Genomic DNA, 25389 nt, shown 5'->3' on the forward strand with positions numbered 1-25389 from the left:
TGTCAAATTAGAAGCTTGAAATAGCATTAGGGAATTGAATCCTCCCTTACAATTTTATTAGAAAGTCTGTGTTCAACCAAAGCCCTTGGACTTGAACTTTAATTGGATTTGAAGTGATCATTTAGGGGTTCATTTATGTGTTGGTCAAAAGAACAGATTTTATGGTTATTTTGTTTCCCGTTGCAACCAAAAATATCAATAATTGAACACAGTGACAAAAATAAAAGAACTAAAAATCTCATGATCATCGTTTTAAAAGTAAGAAAAGTATATATAACAAATGAATCAAAACATAGTAACATGAAAGCAGTACTAAATCCATCAGCAAGTAGCAAGAGGTCAAAGAGAGAGAGTAGTAGTATGTGCCATAAAATTAGAAAAGATAAATGAATACTATATCTACTTATTTATTCACCATCATCTGAAAAATCATTTTTCAGGTAAATAAAACTTAACTCTTGATGCAGTGAAATTTATATTCACTGAATGAAATATTTTAAAAAGGCATTACATCCTTTTTTTTTTTTTTTTTTTTTTGGTCTGGCAATCTCTTTATTATCCACACTCAAAAACATCATATTTTACTTTTTGAAGCCTTCTAAGCCTGTCTTTCCACTCATAAGTAGTAACTTCCTGACACCTGGTCAGGAATGCTAGAGAAGAAATTTCATAGCCCAGAGTGAGCTGGAAATTTTTAATATTTAAAATATCATGTTGATCCATTTTGATGCTGATGAACTTTCTTTTTGTTGTTGTTGTTCTTTTTATTTTTTATTTTTTATTTTTTTTCTTTTATTATTTTTTTAATTTTAAAATCTTTAATTCTTACATGCGTTCCCAAACATGAACCCCCCTCCCACCTCCCTCCCCATAACATCTCAGTGGGTCACCCCCATGCACCAACCCCAAGCATGCTGTATCCTGCGTCAGACATGGACTGGCGATTCAATTCTTACATGATAGTATACATGATAGAATGCCATTCTCCAAAATCATCCCACCCTCTCCCTCTCCCTCTGAGTCCAAAAGTCCGTTATACACAGCTGTGTCTTTTTTCCTGTCTTGCATACAGGGTCGTCATTGCCATCTTTCTAGATTCCATATATATGTGTTAGTATACTGTATTGGTGTTTTTCTTTCTGGCTTACTTCACTCTGTATAATCGGCTCCAGTTTCATCCATCTCATGAGAACTGATTCAAATGAATTCTTTTTAACGGCTGAGTAATACTCCATTGTGTATATGTACCACAGCTTTCTTATCCATTCATCTGCTGATGGACATCTAGGTTGTTTCCATGTCCTGGCTATTATAAACAGTGCTGCGATGAACATTGGGGTACATGTGTCTCTTTCAATTCTGGTTTCCTCAGTGTGTATGCCCAGCAGTGGGATTGCTGAGTCATAAGGTAGTTCTATTTGCAATTTTTTAAGGAATCTCCACACTGTTCTCCATAGTGGCTGTACTAGTTTGCATTCCCACCAACAGTGTAGGAGGGTTCCCTTTTCTCCACACCCTCTCCAGCATTTATTGCTTGCAGATTTTTGGATAGCTGCCATTCTGACTGGTGTGAAGTGGTACCTCATTGTGGTTTTGATTTGCATTTCTCTGATAATGAGTGATGTTGAGCATATTTTCATGTGTTTGTTAGCCATCTGTATGTTTTCTTTGGAGAAATGTCTATTTAATTCTTTGGCCCATTTTTTGATTGGGTCGTTTATTTTTGATGAACTTTCAAACAAAAGCATTGATAATCCCAGATGGTTGACCAGCTGAATAGACAACACAGTGCAATAGCAAAGAGCTTCTCTTGCGGCTCAGCTGGTAAAGAATCTGCCTGCAATGTGGAAGATCTGGGTTTGATCCCTGGGTTGGAAAGATCCCCTGCAGAAGGGAAAGGCTACCTACTGTAGCATCTAGCCTGGAGAATTCCATGGACTTATAGTCCATGGGATCAAAGAGTTGCCATTTCCTTCTCCCAACTGAGTGACTTTCACTTTCAGGTAAATTTAATCTGAGGTTCAGTTCAGTCACTCAGTCGTGTCCAACTCTTTGTGACCCCATGGACTGCAGCACACCAGACTGAGGTTAACCAGTCTGAAGTTAGACACATTCCTTTCCCCTTCAGCCTCAATTTTCAAATCTGAAAAGTGAGATGGTTGGCTTCTGTTATGTTTATAAAATAACTTCTGCCTCTAAGATTCAATGATGCAATGAAGTTTCTTTTCTTTCCATAATAAATTTGTACAGACACAGTGAAATGAAAGTCACTCAGTTGTTTCTGACTCTGGGACCCCAAGGACAGTAGCCTACCAGAATCCTCTGTCCATGGAATTCTCCAGGCAATAATACTGGAGTAGGTTGCCATTTCCTTCTCCAGGGGATCTTCCTGACTCAGGGATCAAATCTGGTTCTTCTGCATAGCAGGTGGATTCTTCACCATCTGAGCCACCAGGGAGACCCCAACAGTAGGCATAAAAATCTGTCCAGTGTAAAATTATCTGCTAAGGACAGCATTTGTAGCTTTGAAAACCAGGAACTCCCTGGAGATGAACATTTGGGTTCAGTAATCCTGAATTTACCATAGGAGGTTTGAAATTCTTTCCTGCTATATTATTATTTTAGTCTAAAATAATTGAAATCTAAAGTTTTAAACTTGGGAAAGAATAACTAAACTATCCAAGTGACATAGGGAGATGTAGTAATGAGCTGATGAAATATTCTTTATTTCATACCTTTCTTTGTTGTCATTATTTCTTGTTTTGTTGCATGGTACAGAGTAGCTATGAGCACTGAGTTTATTGCCAAGACACTCATGATAATTTCAAAAAAGGGATGAATCCCCTTACTGTCCTTAGCTCCACTTTTCCTAAGAATGAATAAACTTGGCTATCGAATGTTGCAATTCTGACATTTTCTAATTCTTTATTATAATGGAATTTCAAGCCAGTCCTATACTTTGTCCTTCCATTTATTTTATCCCTTCTGTTTCTCTGTTTGTTAGACAAGGTTAAAATAAAATCCATCAAGTTGAGTCATTCAAATTGAACTGCCAAAAGAGCTCAATGGAAAGCTAGATGAGAAAACCACCCCCCACCCATCCACCCATCCTCCTTTTCTTACCTTTTACTTGTCTAATTTCAGGTATTCCTGGAAGTGAACCCTGTGGTTACAATAAGGAAAAATAAACTGACATTAAAAAATGATGGTTTTGATTTTTCTAATTGAAAAACAGAAGTTTTGATATGGATGATTTGGAAAATATATCAGCATAAGAAAAAGGGGGAAATATTCTAATCACAGAGAGATCCCATTATTTTACAGCTCTTTAAATGCTTTTCCCTCTTCATGGGATCATATTGTGAATAAAATTTTGCATATTTTTTTGACATTTAAGATTATATCGTGAGACTGTCAGTTGTCATTAAGTATTCTTCAAAAATGTGATTATATTGGCACAGCATATCATTCCATTGTATATATATACAAAAACTGACAGCCAAACCAATAAAGAGCTGATTGAAATGAATTATTCAAGCTGTCTTTCTCTTCTTTCCACCACTCTTGCTGGTAATGAAGCAGTCAATGTAGTTTGAGTTGTGTCATTTCTCCTCTATGGGCCATAATGACAAGAATCCCATTATCATCTGTCTCTGGTAACAAAGGTGAAAATCACACTGTCCTCTTAACCCTTTCTCAAATATTTCTGTCACTTGTTATATCTTCAGGACCTCTTCTATGTGTAGTGTGGAATCATTTAGCAATCAGTGGAGAGGAAGTGACAGGGGCTTGGGCAGAAAGCCCTTCATGTTGACATCTCCACACCCACTCCCAGGCAAGACAGACAATGCAAGGTCATGCTAATAAAGTAACTGACCCACAGCCCCAGCATCATCATACTTGGAGCAGGTAGTACATCAGGAATGCTGTTTGCCTTTCTCTCTGGATTCCCCAGAGAATACACTTTGGCAAATGGGATGATTTCAAGGTCTACTCCCCAATTCATCAGTCCCCAGGATCTAGCATCACTAGCCATCAGAGAAAATATGTTGCAAGGAAAGCTGTGAAGGGTCTGAAGGAGTAATAATAGTTCATTTGATAGCACAGTAAAATTAGTTCTACTTTTAACGGAATGTGAATTTCCTTCTTTTATTCCCAAAGGGAAGTAGTAACCCCTAAACTTTACCTTCACCATTTTATCACCTGCATAGAATCCATGAAAAATATTCTCATTTAGATGTCTGGTTGGTATGGGTTCATCCTTCAGTGAATATAGTCTAGCCTATGTTCCATCAAAGACTCATAGCAGCTTCAAAATTGAATTGAATCCAACTTTAAGTCTCTCATGTGTCCTACTTTACAAAATATCTAAGACTTACCAAGCTACTGGTCTAACATCTAAAGAACAGAAAAAAAAAAAAAAAAAAAACTTGAACCAAATTTTCAATTGCTTCAAATTCTTATAATACTTTCTCCAGCTTTATTGAGCTAAGTTCACAAAACTATAATACATCTAAAGTTTACAGCATGATGATTGATATACATATCTGTCATGAAATGATTCTTGCAATAGGTTAATTAAAACAACCATCACCTCATGCAGTTACCATTTTGGGGGGGGGGCTGAGAATGCTTAAGATATACTCTCTTAGCAAATTTGAAATTTAGAATGTAGTATTTTTAACTATAGTCACCATGCTGTACAGTAGGTCCTCAGAACTCATTCACCTTATACCATTTCCATAATGGCTATACCATTTACATTTTTACCAATGGTATACAAGTGTTTCCTTTTATTTGCATCCTCACAAACATTTGTTATCTCTTGTCTTTTTCACAGTAGTAGATAGCCTAACAGGTGTAAGATGAATCTTACTGTGCTTTTGATTTATATTTCTCTGATAATTAATGATGTTGAGTTCCTTTTCATATACCTATTATCCACTTATATATATATATATAGGGAAAATGTCTATTCAAGGCCTTTGACTATCTTTAATAGGATTATTTGGTTTTTTTGTTTGTTCATCTTCCTCTTGAGTTATAAGAGTTCCTTGTATATTTTTTTCTAATTTGTATTATTTTGTCTAAAAGTCAAATATTTCTGTAATTATAAAATGCAATACATTTTATATTTAAAAAGAAATGATTTCCCAAAAATGAAGTTTCCTCTTTCAAAATATATTAGTCTGGAAAGGAAGTATTAATCTGGAATATTCTGAACTACAGAACATATTGCCATGTATTGGTACAAAGAACCTAATGCAAATAGTAATTCCAAAAAGTCACTCTTTCCAGCTTGTTTTAAACTGTGAGATAGCAATCAGGCCTAAAATTTGAATTTATAAACTTTTAATCTCAAGACAAATTACTTATGTTGATAATGTTAATTTAGTAAATGCAACTTGACATTGATATATTACAAAACAGTAAATGCAAGTTGACATTTACTTATTACAAGACTTCCTCTTTAGGTATTATATTGAAAGAACTTCACGAAGGAGGGCAAGAATAAAGGGCACAAAGAGCTTCTCTGGCTACCAAATTTTAAGCTGCAACCTTTCCAAGAAACACACACATTTCCTGTTCCCCTTTCAACCTTATTTTCCCCCATAGCACTTACTACCATAGTATCTGTACCACTAGAATGTATGAAATCTGATATTCTTGGATATTTTGGACATTAACCTCTTATCAGATATTGGGTTTGCAAATATTTTCTCCCATTGTGTAGGTTGTCTTTTCATTTTGTTGATTCTTTCATTTGCTATGCAGTATGTTTCTTGTTTTATGTAGTCTTACTTGTTTTTTTTTTGTTGTTGTTGTTGCTTGTGCTTTTGGTATCAAATTTAAAAAAAAATCATTATCAAGACCAAAATCAAGGAGCTTTTCCCCAATGCTTTCTTCTAGGAGTTTTATAATTTGAGGTATTATTCAAATTCTTTAATGAATTTTTTTAATGAATTTTGAGTTGATATTTTTATGTGGTTTAAGATAAGGCTCCAGTTTCATTCTTTTGCATGTGAATATACACTTTCCCCAACACCATTTATAGAAAAGACTATCCTTTCCCCATTGTGTATTTTCGGCATTTTTGTCATAAAGTAGTTGATCTAATATGCCTGGATTTATTTAGTGAAAGTGAAGTCGCTCAATCATGTCCGATTCTTTGCGACCCCATAGACTGTAGCCGACCAGGCTCCTCTGTCCATGGGATTTTCCACGCAATAGTACTGGAGTGGATTGCCATTCCCTTTTCCAGGGGATCTTCCCAACCCAGGGCTCGAACCTGGGTCTCCCACATTGTAGACAGACGCTTTACCGTCTGAGCCACCAGGGAAGTCCTGGGTTTATTTAGGGGCTCTCTATTGTGTTCAGTGGACCTATGTGTCTGTTTTTATGCCAATACCATTTACTGTTTTGACTACTATAGCTTTGTAATAGAGTTTGAAATTGAAATGTGATGCCTCAAACCTTGTTTTTTTTTTTACTCAAAAGTGCATTAGCTATTTGGAATTTCTTATGGTTCCAAACAAATTTTAGGATTACTTTTTCTATTTCTGTGATAAGTGTCATTAAAATTTTGATAGGAGTTACATTGCACCTATAGATCACTTTGGGTGATATGAACATTTTAACAATAATAATTCTTCCAATCCAAATATTTTTCCATGTATTTGTGTCTTCTTCAACTAAGTTCATCAATGTTTTATAGTTTTCAGTGTGTATATCTTTCATGTCTTTGTTAAAATTTATTCTAAATATTTTTGATGTTATTTAAATGTATTTTTGATACTATTGTAAATAGGATTGTTTACATAATTTCTTTTCAGAAAGTTCATTACTATTGTATGGTCATGCCATTGGTTTTTGTATGTTGATGTTATATCCTACAACTCTGTTGAATTTGTTTGTCAGCTCTAACAGTTTTTTACTTTTTTAGTTAGAACTGATAAGATTTAACTAAAAGATTATGTAATTAGTAAACAGAGGTTAATTCCCCCTTTTTGATTTGGATGTTTTAATTCTTTTTTTATAATTTCTCTGGCTAGGACTTCCTTATGTTAAATAGAAGTGGTAAGAGAGGGCACTCTTATCTTATTCCTAATCATAGAGGAAAATTTTTCACTGTTTAGTATAATGGTAGCTGTGGGATTATCATGTATGGCCTTTTTTATATTGAGGTATTTTCCAGCTATGCCTAATTTGTTGAATTATTAGAACAAAAGGATATTGAATTTCATCAAATGCTTTTTCTGTGTCTATTGAGATTATCATGATTTGTATCCTTCAATTTGCTAATACAGTATATCATATTGATTTGTACGTGTCAAACAATCTTTGCATCCATGTGATAAACCCCACTTGATATGGTGTATTATTTTTTAGTGTTCTTGAGTTGTGTTTGATATTTTGTTGAGAATTTTTGCATCTGTGTTCATCAGTGATATTGGCCTGTAATTTTCTTTTCTTATATAGTGCTTGTTGTTCTCTGGTATCAGAAAAATGCAGGCTTGCTTAGTCACTCAGTTGTGTCCAACCCTTTGCATTCCTATGGACTATATTCCCTCAGGCTTCTCTGTCCATGGGAATTTTTCAAGCTAGAATACAGGAGTGGGTTGCCATTTCCTTCTCCAGCGCATCTGCCCAACTGAGAGATGTAACCCGAGTCTCCTGAGTCTCCTACATTGGCAGGCAGATACTTTACCACTGAGCTACGTGGGAAGCCTCAAATGGTGACTTGTTAAATGAGATTGGGAGTGTTTTCTCTCTCTCCTATCCCTTCTTTCCATACTTCCTTCCTTCTTTAATTAACTTCTCCTTTTCCTTCTTCTTTCCTCCTCCTCTTCTTACTTTCTCCTTCTTACATTGCTTTTTTTTCACCTTTTGCTACTACAGAAACATTGTGACAACTATCCTTGTTTACATAGCATGTTCTGGTGATTTTATTTCTATGAAATAGTTTCCTAGTGACCCATTTCACTTGCATATGTAGCCTAATCAATGCCATGGAATAGCTCCAATCCTTAGAAATTGTTGATTGCTTGAGTAGGAATCAACATGGGCAGGTGGAAAGAAATTCTTTTTTCCATCTAAAGTCCTTCATGACCATATTGCAGATGGGAAAATGAAAACTCAGGGAAGTCAACTGACTAATCTAATGTTTTAACTGGAATAATGCTAATTGCTGTAATAAAGAAACCTCACATTCATGTTGACTGAAACCAATAGAAACGTATCTCTCACTCACATATTAGTCCAATGTCACTGTCCTTGACAAACTGGTCGTCCACATGGTAACTTAACATAGATTGCTTCCATATTTTGATTTCACCTTCCCATAGAATGTCTATGCCATTTAGATTCAATTGTCAGATAGAAAAAGAGAGATTAGAGAAATCACATCTATATCAGTGATTTGGACATCACTTCCACTCACACTCCACTGGCAAGAACCAGTCATAGGATTCCAGGTAGATGCATAGGGAACTGCAAAATGTAGTACTCTGTTACCCAGTTTTATTATTCTTAGCACTTACCATCAAAGACATTATTCACTTGTTTATGAATTTGTTTTCGGCCTTACAATGTAAGTTCTATGCATGCATTGCCTTTGCTTCTGTATCCTTAATACCTCATACAATGTTTGGCACATAGTATGTGCATTGTGCTTAGTCACTCACATAGGAACCAGTCAATAAATATTTATTGAATGAATAAATTAATTTATTTCCTCACAATTATTTTATTTTTGTTCTTTTTAGTTGAATTCTTATTTATTATTTTGTGTTGAGTCATAAAACATATACAGCTGTAAATCTTCTAAATTCATCTTCAGTCACAAGCCATATATTTTGAGTTTTAGTGTTTTCACTGTCATCATATTCTAAATAGCCTATAATTGTGGTTTAGAGTTCCACTGTGACTTAAGCATATTTGGGATAGCGAAAATTTCCAAAACGTTGGATTTTTCTATGAATTTCAGCAGTTTGTATTTAATTTCTTGCCTTATTTCATAATGGTCAAAGAAGCAATAGAGGAGAGTGCCAAAAAGCATAATTTCTCCCACATACACACTCTCTCAAAAGTTAAAAATGTCCAATTATAGCAAATGAACATGAAGTACAGAATGAAATAACAGATCTTTTGGATTTCCATGCAATCTTACCGTGCTAAATATTTCATCTCCCCCATGTTTTTCAAGGTTTCAGCCTGCTGCCTCATGATATAAATGCCTTTGAATAGGGTTTTAAAGTCCTGGATTGTGGTCCCAGATAAGTATGTTAGCCTGGGCATGGGAGAAGAAAGCAGGTTGTTCCCACTTTGGTAATACATGATATTTAACAACTCTGCTCCTCTAAATTCTCCTCCAAGAAGTTCTGCTATGGGATTTCTTAGACGCATAGGCTTATTAGAGGTTTCTGGCTATTTAGTTATCTGATTCTTATTAGCCCTTCGGATTCAAATTGCTAGTCACTTTTGTCAGATGCTGTAATAAAAACTGTGACCTTTCTCATAGTGATAGCTCCACAATTCCTGGCTTCTCTCTATTCCCAGCTGGTCCATTGTAGTGCTTGTTCTTCAGTTAGGATCTACCAAAATGTGATGCTTAGAAAATGCATGCTGCTGTGACCCACGACTCTGAAAACTTAGGTGCTCGACATTCATTCTTCAACAAGAAAGCCATCTTGGTGGCCAAGGGAGTTGGTGCTGCCCACAGTTACCACCTGTGTTTTAGCAGCACCTGTCAAGGGAGAATATCAACAGATAATTTATTTCTTCAATTCAACTGTCTTGAAATTTAATCTACTTTTTGGCAATTTATAGTGATCAAAGTAAGGGTGAATGAAGAGATAAAAAATGAGAAAAACTGAATTGCATCAAAGCTGCTCCAGGTCATTTTAATAATAAGATTACATATACAAGTTGATCCTCAAATAGATTGCAATGAAACTTAATAACCTTATGACGCTTTGGGCGGTAAGAAATCTCTTAGTGGATAAAAAAGAAAGAAAATAACATTCGTTGAGTACCTATTATTTTTTCTAGGGATGTGTGTATGTATGTGCATTGTCTGAATTATTGTAAGTTTAATATTAGGTAGATAGTTCTAGATATTATAGTCTTCATTGTACATTTAAGGACACTGAAACTAAAAATTGCCTAAGGTAATATGGCAAGTCATTGGCAGTCCTGGTTTATACCTCTTTTCCATGCATAAGCAGCTGAAAGAGAATTTATAGTGATGTCAGTTTACCTTGAAAGCATACACTTCCCATTTATTCATTTGATGCTATGTGTTTGTGCTTGCCCACCTAGCGGCCTCAAGGAGAAGCTAAATAGATATTTGGGTGTAAAATAGCTGTGAAAAGAAGAGAAGCGAAAAGCAAAGGAGAAAAGGAATGATATAAACATCTGAATGCACAGTTTCAAAGAATAGCAAGAAGAGATAGTCTTCCTCAGCGATTAATGCAAGGAAATAGAAGAAAACAACATAATGGGAAAGACTAGAGATCTCGTCAAGAAAATTAGAGATACTAAGGAAACATATCATGGAAAGATGGGCTTGAGAAAGGACAGAAATGGCATGAACCTAACAGAAGGAAAAGATATTAAGAAGAAGTGGCAAGAATACACAGAAGAACTGTACAAAAAAGATCTTTACAACCCAGATAATCACAGTGGAGCAATCGCTCACCTAGAGCCAGACATCCTGGAATGTGAAGTCAAGAGGGCCTTAGAAAGCATCACTATGAACAAAGCTAGTGGAGGTGATGGAATTCCAGGTGAGCTATTTCAAATCCTGAAAGATGATGCTGTGAATGTGCCGCACTCAATATGCCAGCAAATTTGGAAAACTCAGCAGTTGCCATAGGACTGGAAAAGGTCAGTTTTTATTCCAATCCCAAAGAAAGGCAATGCCAAAGAATGCTCTAACTACCACACAATTGCACTCATCTCACATGCTAGTAAAGTAATGCTCAAAATTCTCCAAGGCAGGCTTCAGCAATACATGAACTGTGAACTTCCAGATGTTCCAGATGGTTGTATAAAAGGCAGAAGAACCAGAGATCAAATTCCAAACATCCATTGGATCATCAAAAAAGCAAGAGAGTTCCAGAAAAATATCTATTTCTGCTTTATTGACTTTGCAATAGCGTTTGACTGTGTGGATCACAATAAACTGTGGGAATACCAGACCACTTGACCTGCCTCTTGAAAAATCTGTATGCAGGTCAGGAAGCAACAGTTAGAACTGGACATGGAACAGCAGACTGGTTTGAAATAGGAAAAGGAGTACATCAAGGCTGTATATTGTCACCCTGCTTATTTAACTTATATGCAGAGTACATCATGAGAAACGCTGGAATCAAGATTGCCGGGAGAAATATCAATAACCTCAGATATGCAGATGACACCACCCCTTATGGCAGAAAGTGAAGAGGAACTAAAAAGCCTCTTGCTGAAAGTGAAAGAGGAGAGTGAAAAAGTTGGCTGAAAGCTCAACATTCAGAAAACAAAGATGATGGCATCTGGTACCATCACTTCATGAGAACTAGATGGGAAAACAGTGCAAACAGTGTCAGACTTTATCTTTTTGGACTCCAAAATCACTACAGATGGTGATTACAGCCATGAAATTACAAGATGTTTATTCCTTGGAAGGAAAGTTATGACCAACCTAGTCAGCATACTAAAAAGCAGAGACATTACTTTGCCAACAAAGTTCTGTCTAGTCAAAGCTATGGTTTTTCCAGTGGTCATGTATGGATGTGAGAGTTGGACTGTGAAGGAAGCTGAGCACCGAAAAATTGATGCTTTTGAACTGTGGTGTTGGAGAAGACTCTTGAGAGTCCCTTGGTCTGCAAGGAGATCCAACCAGTCCATCCTAAAGGAGATCAGTCCTGGGTGTTCATTGGAAGGACTGATGCTGAGGCTGAAATTCCAGTACTTTGGCCACCTCATGCGAAGAGTTGACTCATTGGAAAATACCCTGATTCTGGGAAAGATTGGGGGCAGGAGTAGAAGGTGACAAAAGAGGATGACATGGCTGGATGGCATCACGGACTTGATGGACATGAGTTTGGGTAAACTCTGGGAGTTGGTGATGAACAGGGAAGCCTGGCATATAGCGATTCATGGGGTCGCAAAGAGTCGGACTCGACTGAGTGACTGGATTGAATTGAACTGAACTGATGGGAGACCCAAACATCTTAAATTTTGTCTTTTTTTTTTTTTTTTTAACGGAAGTATGTCAATATCACCCTGGGTACAATTACTTCTCAGCTTCTAATTGGATAATCAGCACTCACAATTCATTGTAACTTTCTTTTTGGTTGACATGGGAGAACCAGATCCCTGACCTCCTCTTCTCTCAATTCATTAGCATGTTCTTTTCAGTATTTATTACAAAATAATTCAGATAGGCACAAAGTTCAAAAATAATGTCACAAGTGGCTATGCATCCATTATCTAGCATAAGAGCTGGAACATTGTAAATAAAAGTGAAACTCCCTGTGTACCTCATCCTGATTACACTCCGCTCAACTCCTCCCCATCCTATATACATGCCTCACCCAGAATTAGCCTCTATCCTGAATTTGAAGATCATCCCTATTCATGTGTTCAGTTTTACCATATATGCATGCATGTTTTAAAACACCATCAAGTATTATTTTGTAAGTTTTCAGATTTCATATACATGATATCACACTGCAAATATTCTGCACATCTGATTTTTGTGTTTTTGAAAATAATCATGTTCACATGGAAGCTATATAGTTCATTCATTTGTTGCTGCTATATATATGGTATTTATTGAATAAATTACATATTCACCCTTCAACTGATGGACTTTTAACTTGTTTCAAGTTTTTTCATTTTGTAAACAATTCTGCATTTACCATTTCTGTTCATAGCCCATTTTAGATGTGCTTAGCAATTTCTCTAGGGCATATATCTAGGAGAATCTTTGTTAGGTCAGAAACTTTATGAATTGTAAACTGTACCAAATAATGCCAAATCAATCTCCTTGCTTTTTTTATGCAATTCTAGGTGTGGACTTTCTACTACTATTTAATGGTCCTATAAGATCAGCCTGACCTCAGAATTTGTATTGCAAATCTTTCTTATTCCAGTTGTAATATTATATAGTCTCTCTCCTCCCTTTTCACTCTTTCCACCTTGCCTCTCTTTTGTTCTCTCTCACTCTCACAAAGTTTGAACTAATTTGTTGACCAGTAGGAGTATGTTATCTATACAATTTATTCTTTATGTAAAATTAAAATAAGTACTAACTACCTTAATAATAGCTACTATCCAATGGTCAGCTCTTTACTTATTAACTGCCAAGTATTTTCCTTATATTTCTTCATTAAGCACTCATAATAACCTTGAAAAATAGCTATTTTGATCCAACTTTATAGATAAGGAATTCAGAGATATTCATTTACTTGTTCAAAATCACAAAGCAAATAAAGTGCTGAGCCAGATTTCAAACCTAGTTACAAAGTATTTTCATATTTTAATCAAGTGTGATTTATTGCTTCAATATTGCCCTCTGAAACTAGGTTAGTACCATTCTTATTTTACAAATGAGAAAAAGAAGGCTCAGAGTATTATATGCTTTGCCAAAAATTATCCATCTAATGGCACCACTATGACCCAAACCCTGGGGTTTAGACTCCTGGATCTTTAGACTCCTGGATCAGTTCTTTTCCTCCTACTTAACACTTCCTCTCAAGTCATGAGATTGTCAACATAGTATTGAGCCAGGACACATTGGGTAGAGAATGCCCAATTCAAGAATTTGCAACATATTCTGTAATTGATAGCCTTGAAAGCTTTTGAGTATTAGAAGGGCTTGCTTATAAGCATGCTTTGAACAATGGCTTAAATGGTGGAGGACATAGAGATGGGAGAATAGGGACAGGCATTGGTGTCCATAAAGTTCCAACAATTATTCCTTTGCATGAAGGCAGGGATTTTTAAATCTGTTTTACTCTTGGCATGTTATCAGTGCCAACTAGCACAGTGCCTTGTACACATTAGGCAATAAATATTTGTTGAACGAATTTAGAGTTTTGGCACTGGAAGAAAAGTTGGAATTTACTTAGCACAATCGATTTGTTTTATCACTGAAGCAAATGAAACACAAATGAGCTGAAGTTTTACAGCCAGCTTCTCACAAACACAAGAACACTACCTTCAGATGAAAGGTCCTTTTCACTCAACAGTGTTATCTAGCACTAATATTTTTAAATTGAATTTTTAATTGTATGGCTTTCAAGCATTACAATAATCATAGTCACTTTATTATTGCAGTGTATATAATGTTATGTCATATCATTTCCCATTCAATTTGTGCAAAGCTTCCCCAAATTAAAAAAAAAAAATCAACAGTTTCTGTATATATAGATACAAAACATTAAATAAGTCATTATTAATTGGAAGTGAAGTGAAGTGAGTAAAAATTCTTCAGTCACGTCCAACTCTTTGCGACCCCATGGATTGTAGCCCACCAGGCTCTCCTCTGTCCGTGGGATTCTCTAGGCAAGAATACTGGAGTGGGTTGCCATTCCCTTCTCCAGGGGATCTTCCTAAACCAAGGATTTAATCCAGCTCATTAATTGGAAAAACTGTCTATAAAACAACATATAGGAAGCAGCTTTGTATAGAAAATTATTTGAAATGCATAGGAAGATGGGTTAGAGTTATAATATTATAATACTCAGGATTTAATGAAGGCATTTTCAGAATTGCAAGACAGCTATAATTATAACTCCTACATTTTTTTTTTCCTCTCCCAGGGCTGAAAATGTCTATGTTGCATTTTGTTCCAATTTTACTGCTCTAAAAGGAAGTGGACTTTTGCACACATAATCATGTAAAAACAAAACATTTAGTGAATGCATTTGATTTTCATGCAGTTGACATAGCATGTATGATCCACTCAATGAATTTTTGAGAATTATGAAGCAGTTTGTATCTAATGTAGAGATGTGAAGTGATAATCTTTCTTTTGAATAATATGAACACCACAGGTCTTAAGTTGACAAAAGCTGACCAAACTTTACATTTTTCCCTCTCAGAGCAGAACTGGCTTCAGATGACCATTTATCTTATATAATCCATAATTCAGCTCCTAACAAAGCCAGTCTCATGGAAGTGGTTGGCAGTACAGGAGTGGGGTGAAGGTAGGGGAGGTAGTTATTAGATGGGGCTCTGCATCCTCCATCTGATGCAGCTGTGTACATCTGTTGATATCTGTGACTGTATCACTCAGTGTATCCTATTCAGTATGGAAAAAACAAAGGCTTGTCCAAAGCTGTTCATTGTTTATCGAACAATGAATGGTTTACAGGCATCTGCTAGGCACTCTTCAACAGCTCTCTGATACCAATGGTGCAACAGAGGCACAACTGCTACCCCAAGTTTGTCTTTTACCCCATGACTTCTAATTGAAATCATTTCATCCAAGTGTATGGCTTTTTAGAAGGATCTGACAAGCTAGCTAGTGCTACTAGCTACTTCCAGCTACTTCCTGTAGCCCTCCCTGCCCACTGTTGTATGAATGGTAAAGATCTTTGCCCTTCCTTGATCTCTTGGGCTCCTCTGTCCTCTCTCTGCTGCCCTTCTCCTTTAGCTTGCAGTGCCAGATATACCTGTGACCTTGGATGCGATGTGAATTTCAAAGAGGTTGCAAGTCGAAGACCTCCATTTAGAAATAGCCCCAGGTTGTTAAGGGGATTATTTGGTATTGAGGAAAGGGGGTCACCCAGAGGGGAGGAAGCGGATAATGTTAATAATTTATTTGCTGTTCTCTTTTTGGAAGTTGTTAAACGAACTTCCCTTCATTCCCATCTTGGTGATAATTAAAATAGTCTGGCCTTCTAAATCAGAGTTTTTTGAATTTAGAAGTTAAAGGGTATAACTTCTTTGTTCACAGCTCTAAGCTTTTTTCCAAGACAACCCTATACTTCAAGTTTAACCACCAGACAGAGAAAAATCCAGCTCAGTGTTTTAGGGAGCAAAAAGAGTATTTGTTTGTCTTCTCCAATGTATCTGGACAAAGCTGGAGAAAACACAGTCTCACTTTGAAATCATGGCCATAAACCTCAAGTGGGCCCTTAATAATGCTGAGCAATCATATCCTGCATCCCTAGTTCATTCGGTCTCCCATTCTCGTAAAAGAGCATTCAATAGTCACCTTTCTACCCACACCTCCAATATCACCTTTCCTTTTCTCATCCTTCATCCTCATGATCACCAACCTTCTCACTTATTCAAGGACTTTGCTTCTCTGTCTCCCCTGCATCATCAATATCCCATTTCCTGCATTGGATCCTTCCAATGAGTATACAACCATGCTTTGATTTATCTTATATTAGAAAATATATAGAATAACTACCCCTCATTTGCCTCCACTATTTACTCCAATTACTGGCATTCCCTTAAACAAGTGAAACAAAACCTCAGATTTGTTAATACTATCTCCAACTTCTCTGTTCTGATTCTCTCTTCAATCATTCCAAACAGGCTTCTGCTCTTACTACTCCACCTAGACTTGCCTTGTAAGGGTCACCAATGACATTGCTAAATCTGATGATCATTTCTTGGTCCATGTATTATTGCAGCAGGATTTGACATAGCTGATTACTTATCCTGAGACAATTCCTTTACATAGCTTCGAGGAACCCACACACACTTAAATTTCCTTTCTATTTCACTGGCTAGCCACTCATTCTTTGTCTCTTTTCTTGGTCCCTTAAACTTTTTCCAACCTCCAAATGTTGAGATTCTATGAGGCGAAGTTCTTGGGCATTGTCTGTCTTCTGAATACACTAACGCTCTAGGCAATATCATCCAGTTTTGTGAATTTGACTGCATCTATTTGTAACCTATCAAAAAATATTTCCGATCTGTATCATCTCTCCTGAACTCCAGATTAATACATCTCAATGCCCAATCATCATTTCCAAATATGTGTCTTATAGAAATCCCAAACTAAACATATCCTAAATTAAACTTATTCCCATTCAAACATTCACTCCTTCCAATTCCATTTCTCTTACAATCTTCCCCATCTCAATGTTGATTTCATCTTTCCACTAAGAGGTGGAGCTAAACTGTCAGGAAGACACATCTGAACCTCATGTATCACCAGAACTTTAAGGCCTTTGGGAATCCATTGTTGCTAGGTTCTTATCCCCGCCCTATTTACCACCCTACTTACTGTGTTTGTGCTTAGCCACTCAGTTATGTCCGACTATTTGGAACCCCACAGAAAATAGCTTGCCAGGCTCCTCCATCCATGGGAATTCTCCTGGCAAGAATACTGGAGTGGGTTGCCATGCCCTCCTCCAGGGGATCTTCCCAACCCAGGGATTGAACCTGGGTCTCCTGCATTGCAGGAGGATTCTTTACCATCTGAGCCACCAGGGAAAGCTACTTACTACATTGTCTTATATGACCCAACCCTGATCCTTGTTATATTATCCTGGTGAATTAAACTTTTATCATTACATAATGTCCTTATTTGTCTCTCTCTCTTTTTTAAATAAGCATACAGTATTTTTATTTATTTATTTTTAGTTTTCCCATACTTTATTTTTTTACTTTACAATATTGTATTGGTTTTTCCATACATCAACATGGATCCACCATGGGTGTACATGAGTTTCCTATCCTGAACCTCCCTACCACCTCCCTCACCATACCATCCCTCTGGGTCATCCCAGTGCACCAGCCCCGAGCATTCTGTATCATGCATTGAACCTGGACTGGCGATTCATTTCACATATGTTATTATACATGTTTCAATGCCATTCTCCTATATCATCCCACCCTCGCCCTCTCCCACAGAGTCCATAAGACTGTTCTACACATCTGGGTCTCTTTTGCTTTCTCGCATACAGGGTTATCATCACCATCTTTCTAAATTCCATATGTATGTATTAGTATACTATATTGGTGTTTTTCTTTCTGGCTTACTTCACTCTGTATAATAGGCTCCAGTTTCATCTAACTCATTAGAACTGATTCAAATGTATTCTTTTTAATGGCTGAGTAAGCCTCCATTGTGTATATGTATCACAGCTTTCTTATCCATTTGTTGCTTCCATGTCCTAGCTATTATAAACAGTGCTGCAATGAACATTGGGGTACACGTGTCTCTTTCAATTCTGGTTTCCTCAGTGTGTATGCCCAGCAGTGGGATTGCTGGGTCATATGGCAGTTCTATTTCCAGGTTTTTAATGAATCTCCACACTGTTCTCCATAGTGACTGTTCTAGTTTGCATTCCCATCAACAGTGTAAGAGAGTTCCATTTTCTCCACACCCTCTCCAGCATTTATTGCTTGTAGACTTTTGGATAGCAGTCATTCTGACTGGCGTGTAATGGTACCTGATTGTGGTTTTGATTTGCATTTCTCTGATAATGAGTGATATTGAGCATCTTTTCATGTGTTTGTTAGCCATCTGTATGTCTTCTTTGGAGAAATGTCTGTTAGGTTTTTGGCCCATTTTTTGACTGGGTCATTTATTTTTCTGGAATTGAGCTGCAGGTGTTGCTTGTATATTTTTGGGAGTAATTCTTTGTCAGTTGCTTAATTTGCTATTTTTCTCTCCCATTCTGAAGGCTATCTTTTAACCTTGCTTATAGTTTCTTTCGTTGTGCAGAAGCTTTTAATTTTAATTAGGTCCCATTTGTTTATTTTTACTTTTATTTCCAATATTCTGGGATATGGGCCAAAGAGGATCCTGCTGTAATTTATGTCAGAGTAATAGGTTATTTATTTGACTTTTTTCTTGTTTCTTGAGGTATATCTGTATTGCAATGAACCTTCACCTTAGCACTGCTTTTACAGTGTCCCACAGGTTTTGGGTTGTTGTGTTTTCATTTTCATTCATTTCTATGCCTATTTCAATTTCTTTTTTGATTTCTTCTGTGATGTGTTGGTTATTCAGCAGTGTGTTGTTCAGCCTCCATATGCTGGAATTTTTAAATAGTTTTTCTCCTGTAATTGAGATCTAATCTTACCGCATTATGGTCAGAAAAGATGCTTGGAATGATTTCAATTATTTTCAATTTACCAAGGCTAGATTTATGGCCCAGGATGTGATCTATCCTGGAGAAGGTTCTGTGTGCACTTGAGAAAAAGGTGAAATTCATTGTTTGGGGGTAAACTGTCCTATAGACATCAATTAGGTCTAACTGGTCTAGTGTATCATTTAAAGTTTGTGTTTCCTTGTTAATTTTCTGTTTAGTTGATCTATGCATAGCTGTGAGTAGGGTATTAAAGTCTCCCACTATTATTGTGTTATTGTTAATTTCCCCTTTCATACTTGTTATCATTTGTCTTACATATTATGGTACTCGTATGTTGAGTGCATATATATTTGTAATTATTATATCTTCTTCTTGGATTGATCCTTTGATCATTATGTAGAGTCCTTCTTCATTGGAGAGCTGGTTTGGTGGTGCTGAATTCTCTCAGCTTTTGCTTGTCTGTAAAACTTTTGACTTCTCCTTCATATTTGAATAGGATCCTTGTTGGGTACAGTAATCTGGACTGTAGGTTATTTTCTTTCATCAATTTAAGTATGTCCTGCCATTCCTTTCTGGCCTGAAGAGTTTCTATTGAAAGATCAGCTGTTATCCTTATGGGAATCCCCTTGTGTGCTATTTGTTGTTTTTCCCTTGCTGCTTTTAATATTTGTTCTTTGTGTTTGATCTTTGTTAATTTGATTAGTATGTTTCTTGGGGTGTTTTGCCTTGGGTTTATCCTGTTTGGGACTCTCTGGCTTTCTTGGACTTTGGTGTTTATTTCCTTCCCCATTTTAGGGAAGTTTTCAACTATTATCTCCTCAAGTATTTTCTCAAGGTCTTTCTTTTTGTTTTCTTCTTCTGGGACTCCTATGATTCGAATGTTGGGGCATCTAACATTCTCCCAGACGCCTCTGAGATTGGATTCATTTCTTTTAATTCATTTTCTTTTTCCTCTCTGTTTCATTTATTTCTATCATTCTATCTTGTACCTCACTAATCCTATTTTCTGCCTCCATTAATCTACTATTTGTTCCCTCCAGAGTGTTTTTAATCTCATTTATTGCATTTTTCATCTAGGTCTTTGTTAAACCTTTCTTGCATCTTCTCAATCCTTGTTTCCAGGCTATTTATCTGTGATTCCATTTTGTTTTCAAGATTTTGGATCATTTTCACTATCATTACTTGGAATTCTTTATCAGGTAGATTCCCTATCTCTTCCTCTTTTGTTTGGTTTGGTGGGCATTTATCCTGTTCCTTTACCTGCTGGGTATTCCTCTGTCTCTTCATCTTGTTTATATTGCTGTGTTTGGGGCGGCCTTTATGTATTCTGGCAGTTTGTGGAGATCTCCTTATTGTGGAGTTTCCTCACTGTGGGTGGGAGTTGTACAGGTGGCTTGTCTAAGTTTCTTGGTTAGGGAAGTTAGTGTCTGTGTTCTGGTGAGTGGATCTGGATTTCTTCTCTCTGGAGTGCAATGAAGTGTCCAGTAATGAGTTTTGAGATGTCAGTGGGTTTGGAGTGACTTTGGGCAGCCTGTATAGTGAAGACCGGGGCTGTGTTCCTGTGTTGCTAGAGAATTTGCATGGTATGTCTTGCTCTGGAACTTGTTGGCTCTTGGGTTGGCCCTTGATTTCAATGTAGATATGGAGGCATTTGATGAGTTCCTGTCAATTAATGTTCCCTATAGTCAAGAGTTGTCTGCTGTTCTCAGTATCTGGACTTGAGCCTCCTGCTTCTGGTTTTCAGTCTTATTTTTTACAGTAGCCTCAAGACTTATCCATCTATACAGCACCATTGATAAAACATCTAGGTTAAAGATGAAAAGTTTCTCCACGGTAAGGGACATCCAGAGAGGTTCAGAGTTACATGGAAAAGAGAAGATGGAGGAGGGAGATAGAGGTGACCAGGACGAGATGAGGTGAACTCAAAAGGGGAGAGCAAGCTAGCCAGTGATCACTTCCATATGTGGGGTCCACAGTTTGGACCGCTCAGAGATGTTCACAGAGTTATACAGAGAAGAGAAAAGAGAGGAAGGAGACAAAGGTGGCCAGGAGGAGAAAAGGGGGAATTAAAAGGAGAGAGACAGAGTCAGACAGTGTTCAGTTCACTAAGTGTTCTCCACTGTCTGGAACACACAAAGAGGTTCACAGAGTTGGATAGAGAAGAGAAGAGGGAGGGAGGAGATAGAGGCGACCTGGTGGAGAAAAAGGAGAGTCCAAAGAGGGAGAAAGCAATCCAGCCAGTAATATCACTACAAAGTAAAAGTGGGTACAGAAGACTGGGTTCTTAATGGTACAAAATTGATAGCAAATACCAAAAAAGACTAGAATAAAAGCTGTATTTTCAAAACTACAATATTAATGACAAAAAAGTCACTAAAATTATATATATATATGTATATATATATATATATATATATATATATATATATATATGAAGTTTGCTTTAAAAAATAAGGTTTCTTTTTTTTTTTGCAAAGTAAAATATCAATAACCTCAGACAAGCAGATGACACCACCCTTATGGCAGAAAGTGAAGAGGAACTAAAAAGCATCTTGATGAAAGTGAAAGAGGAGAGTGAAAAAGTTGGCTTAAAGCTCAACATTCAGAAAACGAAGATCATGGCATCTGGTCCCATCACTTCATGGGAAATAGGTGGGGAAACAGTGGAAACAATGTCAGACTTTATTTTGGAGGCTTTAAAATCACTGCAGATGGTGACTGCAGCCATGAAATTAAAAGATGTTTACACCTTGGAAGGAAAGTTATGACCAACCTAGACAGCATATTGAAAAGCAGAGACATTACTTTGCCAACAAAGGTCCATCTAGTCAAGGCTATGGTTTTTTCAGTGCTCATGTATGGATTTGAAAGTTGGACTGTGAAGAAAGTTGATTGCCAAACAATTGATGCTTTTGAACTGCGATGTTGCAGAAGACTCTTGAGAGTCCCTTGGACTGCAAGGAGATCCAACCAGTCCATTCTGAAGGATATCAGCCCTGGGTGTTCCTTGGAAGGAATGATGCTAAAGCTGAAATTCCAGTACCTTGGCCACCTCATAAGAAGAGTTGACTCATTGGAAAAGACTCTGATGCTGGGAGAGATTGTGGACAGGAGGAAAAGGGGACGACAGAGGATGAAATGGCTGGATGGCATCACTGACTCGATGGATGTGAGTTTGAGTGAACTCTGGGAGTTGGTGATGGGCAGGGAGGCCTCAGTTCAGTTCATTTCAGTAGCTCAGTCGTGTCTGACTCTTTGCAATCCCATGAATTGCAGCACACCAGGCCTCCCTGTCCATCACCAACTCCCGGAATTCACTCAGACTCACATCCATCGAGTCAGTGATGCCATCCAGCCATTTCATCCTCTGTCGTCCCCTTTTCCTCCTGTCCACAATCTCTCCCAGCATCAGAGTCTTTTCCAATGAGTCAACTCTTCGCATGAGGTGGCCAAAGTACTGGAGTTTCAAGTTCAGCATCATTCCTTCCAAAGAAATCCCAGGGCTGATCTCCTTCAGAATGGACTGGTTGGACCTCCTTGCAGTCCAAGGGACTCTCAAGAGTCTTCTTTAACACCACAATTCAAAAGCATCAATTCTTCGGCACTTAGCTTTCTTCACAGTCCAACTCTCACATCCATACTTGACCACTGGAAAAACCATAGCCTTGACTAGATGAACCTTTGTTGGCAAAGTAATGTCTCTGCTTTTCAATATGCTATCTAGGTTGGTCATAACTTTTCTTCCAAGGAATAAGTGTCTTTTGATTTCATGGCTGCAGTCACCATCTGAAGTGATTTTGGAGTCAAAATAAATAAGTAAATAAATAAGTAAAGTCTGACACTGTTTCCCCTGTTTCCCCACCTATTTCCCATGAAGTGATGGGACCAGATGCCATGATCTTCGTTTTCTGAATGTTGAGCTGTAAACCAACTTTTTCACTCTCCTCTTTCACTTTCAGCAAGAGGCTTTTTAGTTCCTCTTCACTTTCTGCCATAAGGGGTGGTGTCATCTGCATATCTGAGGTTATTGATATTTCTCCTGGCAATCTTGATTCCAGCTTGTGCTTCTTCCAGCCCAGCATTTATCATGATGTACTCTGCATATAAGTTAAATAAGCAAGGTGACAATATACAGCCTTGACATACCCTTGTCCTATTTGGAACCAGTCTGTTTTTCCATGTCCAGTTCTAACTGCTGCTTCCTGACCTGCACACAGATTTCTCAAGAGGCAGGTTAGGTGGTCTGGTATTTCCATCTCTTTCAGAATTTTCCACAGTTTATTGTGATCTGCACAGTCAAAGGCTTTGGCATAGTCAATAAAGCAGAAATAGATGTTTTTCTGGAACTCTCTTGCTTTTTCCATGATCCAGCGGATGTTGGCAATTTGATCTCTGGTTCCTCTGCCTTTTCAAAAACCAGCTTGAACATCAGGAAGTTCATGGTTCACTTATTGCTGAAGCCTGGCTTGGAGAATTTTGAGCATTTCTTTACTAGCATGTGAGATGAGTGCAATTATGCGGTAGTTTGAGCATGCTTTGGCATTGCCTTTCTTTGTGATTGGAATGAAAACTGACCTCCTCCAGTCCTGTGATCACTGCTGAGTTTTCCAAATTTTCTGTCATATTGAGTGCAGCTCTTTCACAGCATCATGTTTCAGGAGTTGAAATAGCTCCACTGGAATTCCATCACCTCCACTAGCTGTGCTGCAATTCTTGGTGTCGCAAAGAATCGGACACGACTGAGTGACCGAACTGAACTGAACTGAATAGTAGGTTTTAAAAATGAAAATTAAAGGTGTAATAGAGGACTTGAAAATTAAAAAAAATAAAAATAAATAAATAAAGAATGATATTAAAAATATACCTAGGACTTTCTCTGGTGTTGTTATGTGCAATGTGGGGTCAGTTCATTTTTGGATAGTTCCTTGATCTCGCTTATTTTTCTCAAGATCTCTAGACCCCTTCCTATGTAGTCAGTACTAACTACAGGGTTTTAATCTATTGCACCTGTCACTTCCAAGGAGATTCCCTCTGTTTTAGCTTCTTTTGTTTGCTGGTCTTCTCAGTGTCTAATTTCAGCCCTGACACACGAGGGCGGTGGTGGACACTTTTTAAGTTCACTTGTTCAGTTGTGCTGTGGGGAGGGAAGAACGTTCCAAACAAATAACACTGGCATGTGCTCACAGTGTCTTGGCCACACTGGTTTTGCCCCTGCTCACTGTGTGTGTGCTTTCCCTGTCTACACTGCTTAGGCTCTATGTTGCTCTGCCGGGAACTGTTTGAGACTGGCCCTGTGTTGTATGCACTTCCCAGCTCTAAGCTCCTCAGGTTCAGGTACTCAGGTAGTCCTCAGAGGCAGAGACTCGGTTGGACCTCCGTTTTATGACCTTCCCAGATCCAAGCAGCTCAGGTGACCAGGTGTTTGGTGAGCACGGTCGCTGAGATTTATTGCCTCCCCTGTCCCAGCCGCTTGGTTTTCTGCATGTATAACCGGCGCACCTTCTCAGGCCAATGTTGATCATCCAGAATCCCAAGAAGTCTTGGTTAGCAATGAAGCCTGCTTGCAGTTTGGTAGTTAATGCCTCTCTGGGGCCGTGATTGCCCCTTCTGCCTCCGGCTTCCCTCCCCAGACTGTCACTGGAATGGGATACGTCGGTCTGCAGCCGGCTAGCTCTGTCCAGTCCTTTGTTCTGTGAGTGGGCCTGACTGTGTCTTAGGTTAGGGCTTTTCACGTAGCTCTAGACAGTCCTTTATTCTGTGCATGGGCCTGGCGATGTCTTAGGTTAGTGCTTTTCACGTGGTAGCTATCCCACAGTCTGGTTTGCTAGCCCGAGTTAGTTCCCTCAGATTGCCTCAGGGCATTCAGGCCCGGTCTTTACTCTAAGCAATGGAGCCCCTGCCTCCCTGCACATCCCCCGCATGCTACTGGTGGACACAGGCAGGCATCTGCACTGCTTCTGTGCTGGGGGAGTTACCATTGGGCACTTACTCTGTGGGTTTTAACTACTTATTTATTTTTCCTCCTGATTATGTTGCCCTCTGTGGTTACAAGGCTCACCACAGACTCCACAGTGAGAGTGTTTCCTGGTATTTGGAAACTTCTTTCTTTTTTAAGACTCCCTTCTTGGGACGGAGCTCCATCCCTACCTCTTTTGTCTCTCTTTTTGTCTTTTATATTTTGCCCTACCTCCTTTGTAAGACAATGGGCTGCTTTTCTTGGTGCCCTATGTCCTCTGCTGGAATTCAGAAGTTGTTTTGTAGAATTTACTCAGCGTTCAAATGTTCTTTTGATGAGTATGTGGGGGAGAAAGTGGTCTCCCCCTCCTAAACCTCTGCC

Source organism: Capricornis sumatraensis, chromosome X, assembly GCF_032405125.1.
Source record: "Capricornis sumatraensis isolate serow.1 chromosome X, serow.2, whole genome shotgun sequence".
Classification (NCBI taxonomy): Eukaryota; Metazoa; Chordata; class Mammalia; order Artiodactyla; family Bovidae; genus Capricornis; species Capricornis sumatraensis.